Genomic DNA, 7,066 nt, shown 5'->3' on the forward strand with positions numbered 1-7,066 from the left:
CACTGGTGAATCTGCAGGGACCTTCAACTAATTATACATTTTCCCCCAAATATTAACTCCATTCAGTTTATAATCATATTCTGCCTCAGATGTTACCTGCTCTGTGGCCATATATAAATCAGTCTTCTAAAATCAATTGAAAACTTGATCTAATACCTGTGGAATATTTATAATTTATAGCTACAGAGGCCAGATGTTAATGATAAGGAGAACTAATGACAAAATATAATCTAAATGAACCTCTAATCTGCTCCCAACCTCCCCCTTCTCTGCTAAGTATCTAATTTTATCTCTTCAAGACAGGGTAATCTTAAATGGCCTGTATTTACATAATGCATTTGCTATAGATGTTTTCATTCCCAACTAATTAGTTTAGAATCCATCTGCTAGAGTCTGAAGGTGTCCTTGCTGGGGCTGGTTATATAGACCCTTCCCTATAAATGATCACATTGATTAGGAAAGATGAAGTGTATCCTCTCTGTAATATAGAAAATCTAGATAATTTAGAATGTTTTCTCACAATAGCCTATTTATAACATTAAAAAATAAGACAAAAACCCTGCAAATAACAGCACAATCTCTCCTGCTTCCCCTTTGTTAGGTTTCCAAGAATATGAGGTGGGGGGGCTTAACTGGGAAACAACTTAGAGGATATTATCACATTGGTTCAACAAAGTCTTTGTGAAGATATCCCTTTCTGCATCAGGGTTGGACTGGGCACTGCCTGACTGCAACTGGCTGGACACCCATGGAGTAAATCATACCTCCTCTAAGATCCTATGAGCCAAACATTTCTGCTCCTGTGCTATACCAGAGCCTTAAAAGGGTCTTGGCCACCAGAGGGTGTGTGTTCTGAGATCAGTAACATATTTTAAAGTGATACAGATACTCTCTCTATCAAGGAGATCATATCATTTATCTATCCCCCAGTGAGATTGCAAACTTCCATATAAAAGTATAAAAAGAATTTCGAATTTACATGTTTCATCTCCTTAACTGCAGGAAGTCATTTCTCCTCAAGAATTTTCGGGAAGAATCAGGGGTGTTTTCACTAGCCAGTGGGTCTGCCGTTATTTATAGCTAGCCACTACAGACAGGCCAAAACCCCACAGCTTCAAGCCTCAAAAATCTCTCAGAGGCATCACTCTGAGATGGAACTCTTCTCCTAACACATGTGCTCCAAACTGGGTAATCAATCAGTTGTCAGGCTCCCAAGAGATGGCACTGATGCTTGCGCAACATGTAGAGACTATTCTTTCTGTATTATACTCAGAGAAAGTGTCCCACAATAAACTTGCTTGAGTCCTAAAGTCAGCAACTTGTTGCAATTATTAACACATACACTTTCTCCTGGGATGCACAAACCAAGGTTTGACCTCTGCATTGTTGCTGGAACCACTTCAAGATGGAGTGCTGTTCCTGAGCATGACCTAACCTGCCAGACAGCCTCCTGTCTTCCAATGAATTCTTTCTCACGGTTTTGGTCATGCTCTCAATAGTCTAAGACTTCCACTGAGGTCTTCACCCTCGATTTGCCCAAAATGTCTGTCTGAATCCTTATTGAATGGTGGGGTTTCCATCTTTTCCCCCAGAAAGAACTCATCTTACGTAAATAGTTCAAAGGTAAGGAGGTGTGTCTCCTAATTCCACCCAACAGAGTCTGTTTAAAACCCAGATAACAAGGTCTCCGTCCGAGGCCTCCGTCGCTGCGAAGCTCGCGGCTTCCCTCCTGTCTCTTTAAATGGTGGGGCCAATGGGCCGTCCCGGAAGCTGCTACGGGGGTGGCCACGCGTGCCGCTATTGAGGGGCGAACCAAGATGGCAGCGGCTTTGGCTCTGTGAGTTAGACGGAAGAGGCGACGAAAGAGGCGGCGGCGGAAGGAAAGGGACTCCCAGTAGCCAAGAGTGCTCGTGTGCCAGGGGGCTCTCGGAGTCTCCCGCGTAGTGGTGGCAGCTGCAGCAGGACCAGGTGCCGGTCGGCTTCGGACATTTGAAGCAGGGGAGCGGAGCGCAGTCCCCGGCTGCGGAGGCAGGGCCAGGTATAAGGAAGGAAAACATGGCGGCGGCGGCCTGAGGAGGAGGCGGCGCGGGAAGCAGCTTCACAGAGATCATGGCGGAGGCGGGAGCAGGGCAGTGAACGGCGCCGCGAGTTCCTAGCGCGGCGGGGCGGGAGGCTGCGAAGCGCTGCGCGGCCTCCTCGGGCGGCTGGGTTCGCTGGGCCTGGACAATAGCACCGAGGAGCCGGAGGCGAGGAAAGGCGGGGGCCAGAGCTCAGGCCCGGCGGCGGGCCATGAGGGCAGCAGCGCGGCCCAGGGGCGGCCAGCGGCGGCAGTGAGGCCGGGGAGCCCTCCGCTCATGGGCGTCCTCTCACCTCGGCTCCCGCCTTCCCCGGACCCCCTTCCCGGGCGACTCCGGCGGGGCCTTTGCCCTGGCCCCCGGGCGGCACGATGACCGACACCCGGCGGCGGGTGAAGGTTTACACACTCAACGAGGACCGGCAGTGGGACGACCGGGGCACCGGGCATGTGTCGTCAGGCTACGTGGAGCAGCTGAAGGGCATGTCCCTGCTTGTCAGGGCCGAGAGCGACGGTTCTCTACTTTTAGAGTCCAAAATAAATCCTAATACTGTATACCAGAAACAACAGGACACTTTGATTGTGTGGTCTGAAGCAGAAAATCATGACTTGGCCCTTAGCTTTCAAGAAAAAGCTGGATGTGATGAAATTTGGGAGAAAATATGTCAGGTTCAAGGAAAGAACCCATCAGTGGACATCACTCAGGACCTTGTAGATGAGTCTGAAGAGGAGCGTTTCGATGATATGTCATCGGCAGGTTTAGAATTGCCATCTTGTGAATTAAGTCGCCTTGAGGAAATTGCAGAACTTGTGGCATCATCTTTACCTTCCCCCCTGCGTCGTGAAAAACTTGCACTAGCACTGGGAAATGAGGATTACATTAAAAAGCTCTTAGAGCTTTTTCATGTGTGTGAGGATTTGGAAAATATTGAAGGACTGCACCACTTGTATGAAATTATCAAAGGCATCTTCCTCTTGAATCGAACTGCTCTTTTTGAAGTTATGTTCTCTGAGGAATGTATAATGGACGTCATTGGATGCTTAGAATATGATCCTGCTTTATCACAACCACAAAAACATAGGGAATTTCTATCTAAAACAGCCAAGTTTAAAGAAGTGATTCCCATATCAGATCCTGAGCTGAAACAAAAAATTCATCAGACATACAGAGTTCAGTATATACAAGACATGGTTCTACCTACTCCTTCAGTCTTTGAAGAAAATATGTTATCAACACTTCACTATTTTATCTTTTTCAATAAGGTAAAAATTGTTGGTATGTTACAGGAAGATGAAAAATTTCTGACAGATTTGTTTGCACAGCTAACAGATGAAGCAACAGATGAGGAAAAAAGACAGGAATTGGTTAACTTTTTAAAAGAATTTTGTGCATTCTCCCAAATGCTACAACCTCAAAACAGAGATGCTTTTTTCAAGACTTTGTCAAACATGGGTATATTACCAGCTTTAGAAGTCATCCTTGGCATGGATGATACACAGGTGCGAAGTGCTGCTACTGATATATTATCATACTTGGTTGAATATAATCCATCCATGGTACGAGAGTTTCTCATGCAGGAGGCACAACAGAATGATGATGATATTTTGCTCATCAACCTCATTATAGAACATATGATTTGTGATACAGACCCTGAACATGGAGGAGCAGTCCAGCTTATGGGCCTCCTTCGAACATTAGTTGACCCAGAAAACATGTTAGCTACTGCCAATAAAACAGAAAAGACTGAATTTCTGGGTTTCTTCTACAAGCACTGTATGCATGTCCTTACTGCTCCCTTACTGGCAAATACAACAGAAGACAAACCTAGCAAAGATGATTTTCAGACTGCCCAGTTGTTGGCACTTGTATTGGAATTGTTAACATTTTGTGTGGAGCACCATACCTACCACATAAAGAACTACATTATTAATAAGGACATTCTCCGGAGAGTGTTAGTTCTTATGGCCTCGAAGCATGCTTTCTTGGCATTATGTGCTCTTCGTTTTAAGAGAAAGATTATTGGATTAAAAGATGAGTTTTACAACCACTATATAATGAAAAGTTTTTTGTTTGAACCAGTAGTCAAAGCATTTCTCAACAATGGATCCCGCTACAATCTGATGAACTCTGCCATAATAGAAATGTTTGAATTTATTAGAGTGGAAAATATAAAATCATTAATTGATCATGTAATTGAAATTTACTGGAAAGCATTGGAAGATGTAGATTATGTACAAACATTTAAAGGATTGAAACTGAGATTTGAACAACAAAGAGAAAGGCAAGATAATCCCAAACTTGACAGTATGCATTCCATTTTGAGGAATCATAGATATCGAAGAGACGCCAGAACAACAGAAGATGAAGAGGAGATGTGGTTCAACACAGAAGAAGATGACATGGAAGATGGAGAAGCTGTCGTGTCTCCATCTGACAAAACTAAGAATGATGATGACATTATGGATCCAATAAGTAAATTCATGGAGAGGAAGAAATTAAAAGAAAGTGAGGAAAAGGAGGTGCTTCTGAAAACAAATCTTTCTGGGTCGGCAGAGCCCAAGTTTCAAGCTTTCCCTTTCTAGTGGAACAAAGACTACCCTCTCCAGCCAGTCACCTGCAACAAATCTGCCTGGTTCTCCAGGCTCACCTGGATCCCCAGGATCTCCAGGCTCTCCTGGATCCATCCCTAAAAATACATCTCAGACGGCAGCTATTACTACCAAGGGAGGCCTCGTGGGTCTGGTAGATTATCCTGATGATGATGAGGATGATGATGAGGATGAAGACAAGGAAGACACGCTCCCTTTGTCAAAGAAAGCAAAGTTTGAGTCATAATGGCAACTGCCTGTGATCAGTACCTGTTGAGAAAACTGGTTCTCTACCCCTCCCCACTACAAAATCTATAACAAAGCAGTGGCCTCTTGTGAATGACTGACACAGCTCAGCTCGCACACTTGACTTCTGCTCATCAAGTGCCAATTCAGTGGAGCAGGAGGAGGGGATAATTATACATTTAGGGGGAAGACTTACACCTTCGAGGTCTAAGCTTGGACCACACATTGCCCTTTTCTCAGGGAAGGAAAGGGAAACGAAAAGCCAACAGGGCAGGGGTTTTGAAAGTGGAACTCTGGATTGACTGGTCAGTTGCTACAATCAGAATATGCTTTCTTGGACCATGTTTGAGACTCAGAAGAATAGGCTTTTCTGCCCTAATTCTTCACTAGTTAAGAATGCCAGCAGTTTCTTTGTATAAAGAGACCTGCCTTTAAAATCGTACATTCTGAACATTTTAGTCAAGCTACAGCAGGTTTGGAAAAACCTCTTTGGGGGAGGGGCGAATATGAAGTTTCCTCTTTTTTATCTATTCCCTTTGCCCTTCAAACTGCAGATTTTTTTTTTAAGTGGGGATTTGTCCCTACTTGATTAAAGATTGAGTGAAATTCTAGATGTGGTCATTTGTGTCATAATTTTTTTGTTTCATTTTGTTTTTGATTTTTTTTTTTTCTCCTGAGTGTATGCTTAGTTGCTGAGTATATATATTTGGGACCATTAAAAACTTTTTTGATGTAATATAACCTAACATTGTGCTGGTAAAATACAAAACAAAACAAAAAAAACCCAAATAACACAACTTGCTACCCTTCTTTTTATTTCTAACACTTTTCTCCAACAGGCGTCAGTAACAGAGATGCATAAACTGAATCTAGGTTATTGTTAAGGAATTATTTTAGACATAAATATGGAATCTCCTGGTGGTATAGTCATTTTAACAATATTAATTCTACCAACCCACAGACATGGTATATCTTTTCATCTGTTTGTGTCATCTTCAATTTCTTTCATCGGTGTCTTACAGGTTTCTGAATACAGGTCTTTTACCTGCTTAGGTAGGTTTATTCCTAGGTATTTTATACTTTTTGATGTGATGGTAAATGGGATTGTTTCCTTAATTTCTCTTTCTGATAGTTTGTTAGTGTATAGAAATGGAACAGATTTCTATATATTAATTTTGTATCCTACAACTTTAGAAAATTCATTGATGAGCTCTAGTAGTTTTCTGGTGGTGTCTTTAGAATTTTCTATGTAGAGTATTATGTCATTTGCAAGCAGTGACAATTTTACTTCATCCTTTCCAATTCTGATTCCTTTTATTTCTTTTACTTGCCTAATTGTTGTGGCTAGGATTTCCAATACTATGTTGAATAAAAGTGGCGAGAGTGGGTATCCTTGTCTTGTTCGTGATCTTAGAGGAAATGCTTTCAGCTTTCACCACTGAGTATAACGCTAGCTGTGGGTTTGTCATATATGGCCTTTATTATGTTGAAATATGTTCCCTCTATGCCCACTTTCTGGAGAGTTTTTATCACAAATCAATGTTGAATTCTGTCAGAAGCTTTTTCTGCATCTACTGAGATGATCACATAGTTTTTATTCTTCAATTTGTTAATGTGGTGTATCACATTGATTGCTTTGTGAATACTGAAAGATCCTTGCATCCCTGGGATAAATTCCACTTGATCATGTTGTAGGATCCTTTTAGTGTTTTGTTGCATTCAATTTGCCAGTATTTTGTTGAGGATTTTTGCACCTACGTTCATCAGTGATATTGGCATGTAACTTTTGGGGGGGGGGGCATGTAATTTTTTGTGTGTGATACCTTTGTCTGATTTTGGTATCTGGGTGGGTGATGCTGGCCTCATAGAATGAATTGGAAAGTGCTCCTTTCTCTGTAGTGTTTTGCAGGAGTTGCAAAAGGATAGGTGTTAACTCTAAATGTTTGGTAGAATTCACCTGTGAACCATCTAGTCTTGGACTTTGTTTATTGGGAGTTTTTAAATTACTGATTCAATTTCATTACTTGTAATTGGTCTGTTCATATTTTCTATTTCTTCCTGGTTCAGTCTTGGGAGATTGTACCTTTTTAAGAATTTGTCCATTTCTTCTAGGTTGTCTAGAAGACAACATACAGTTGTCGGTAGTAGTCTCATATA

The 7,066-nt window shown here is 42.3% G+C and overlaps 1 pseudogene; it reads left to right on the top strand.

The window, feature by feature from the left end:
- The first annotated feature begins 2,446 nt into the window (after nucleotides 1-2,446).
- LOC132437363 (serine/threonine-protein phosphatase 4 regulatory subunit 3A pseudogene) lies at nucleotides 2,447-5,134 on the top strand (annotated as a pseudogene).
- The last annotated feature ends 1,932 nt before the right edge of the window (nucleotides 5,135-7,066 follow it).

The sequence above is a fragment of the Delphinus delphis genome, chromosome 14 (assembly GCF_949987515.2).
Source record: "Delphinus delphis chromosome 14, mDelDel1.2, whole genome shotgun sequence".
Lineage (NCBI taxonomy): Eukaryota > Metazoa > Chordata > Mammalia > Artiodactyla > Delphinidae > Delphinus > Delphinus delphis.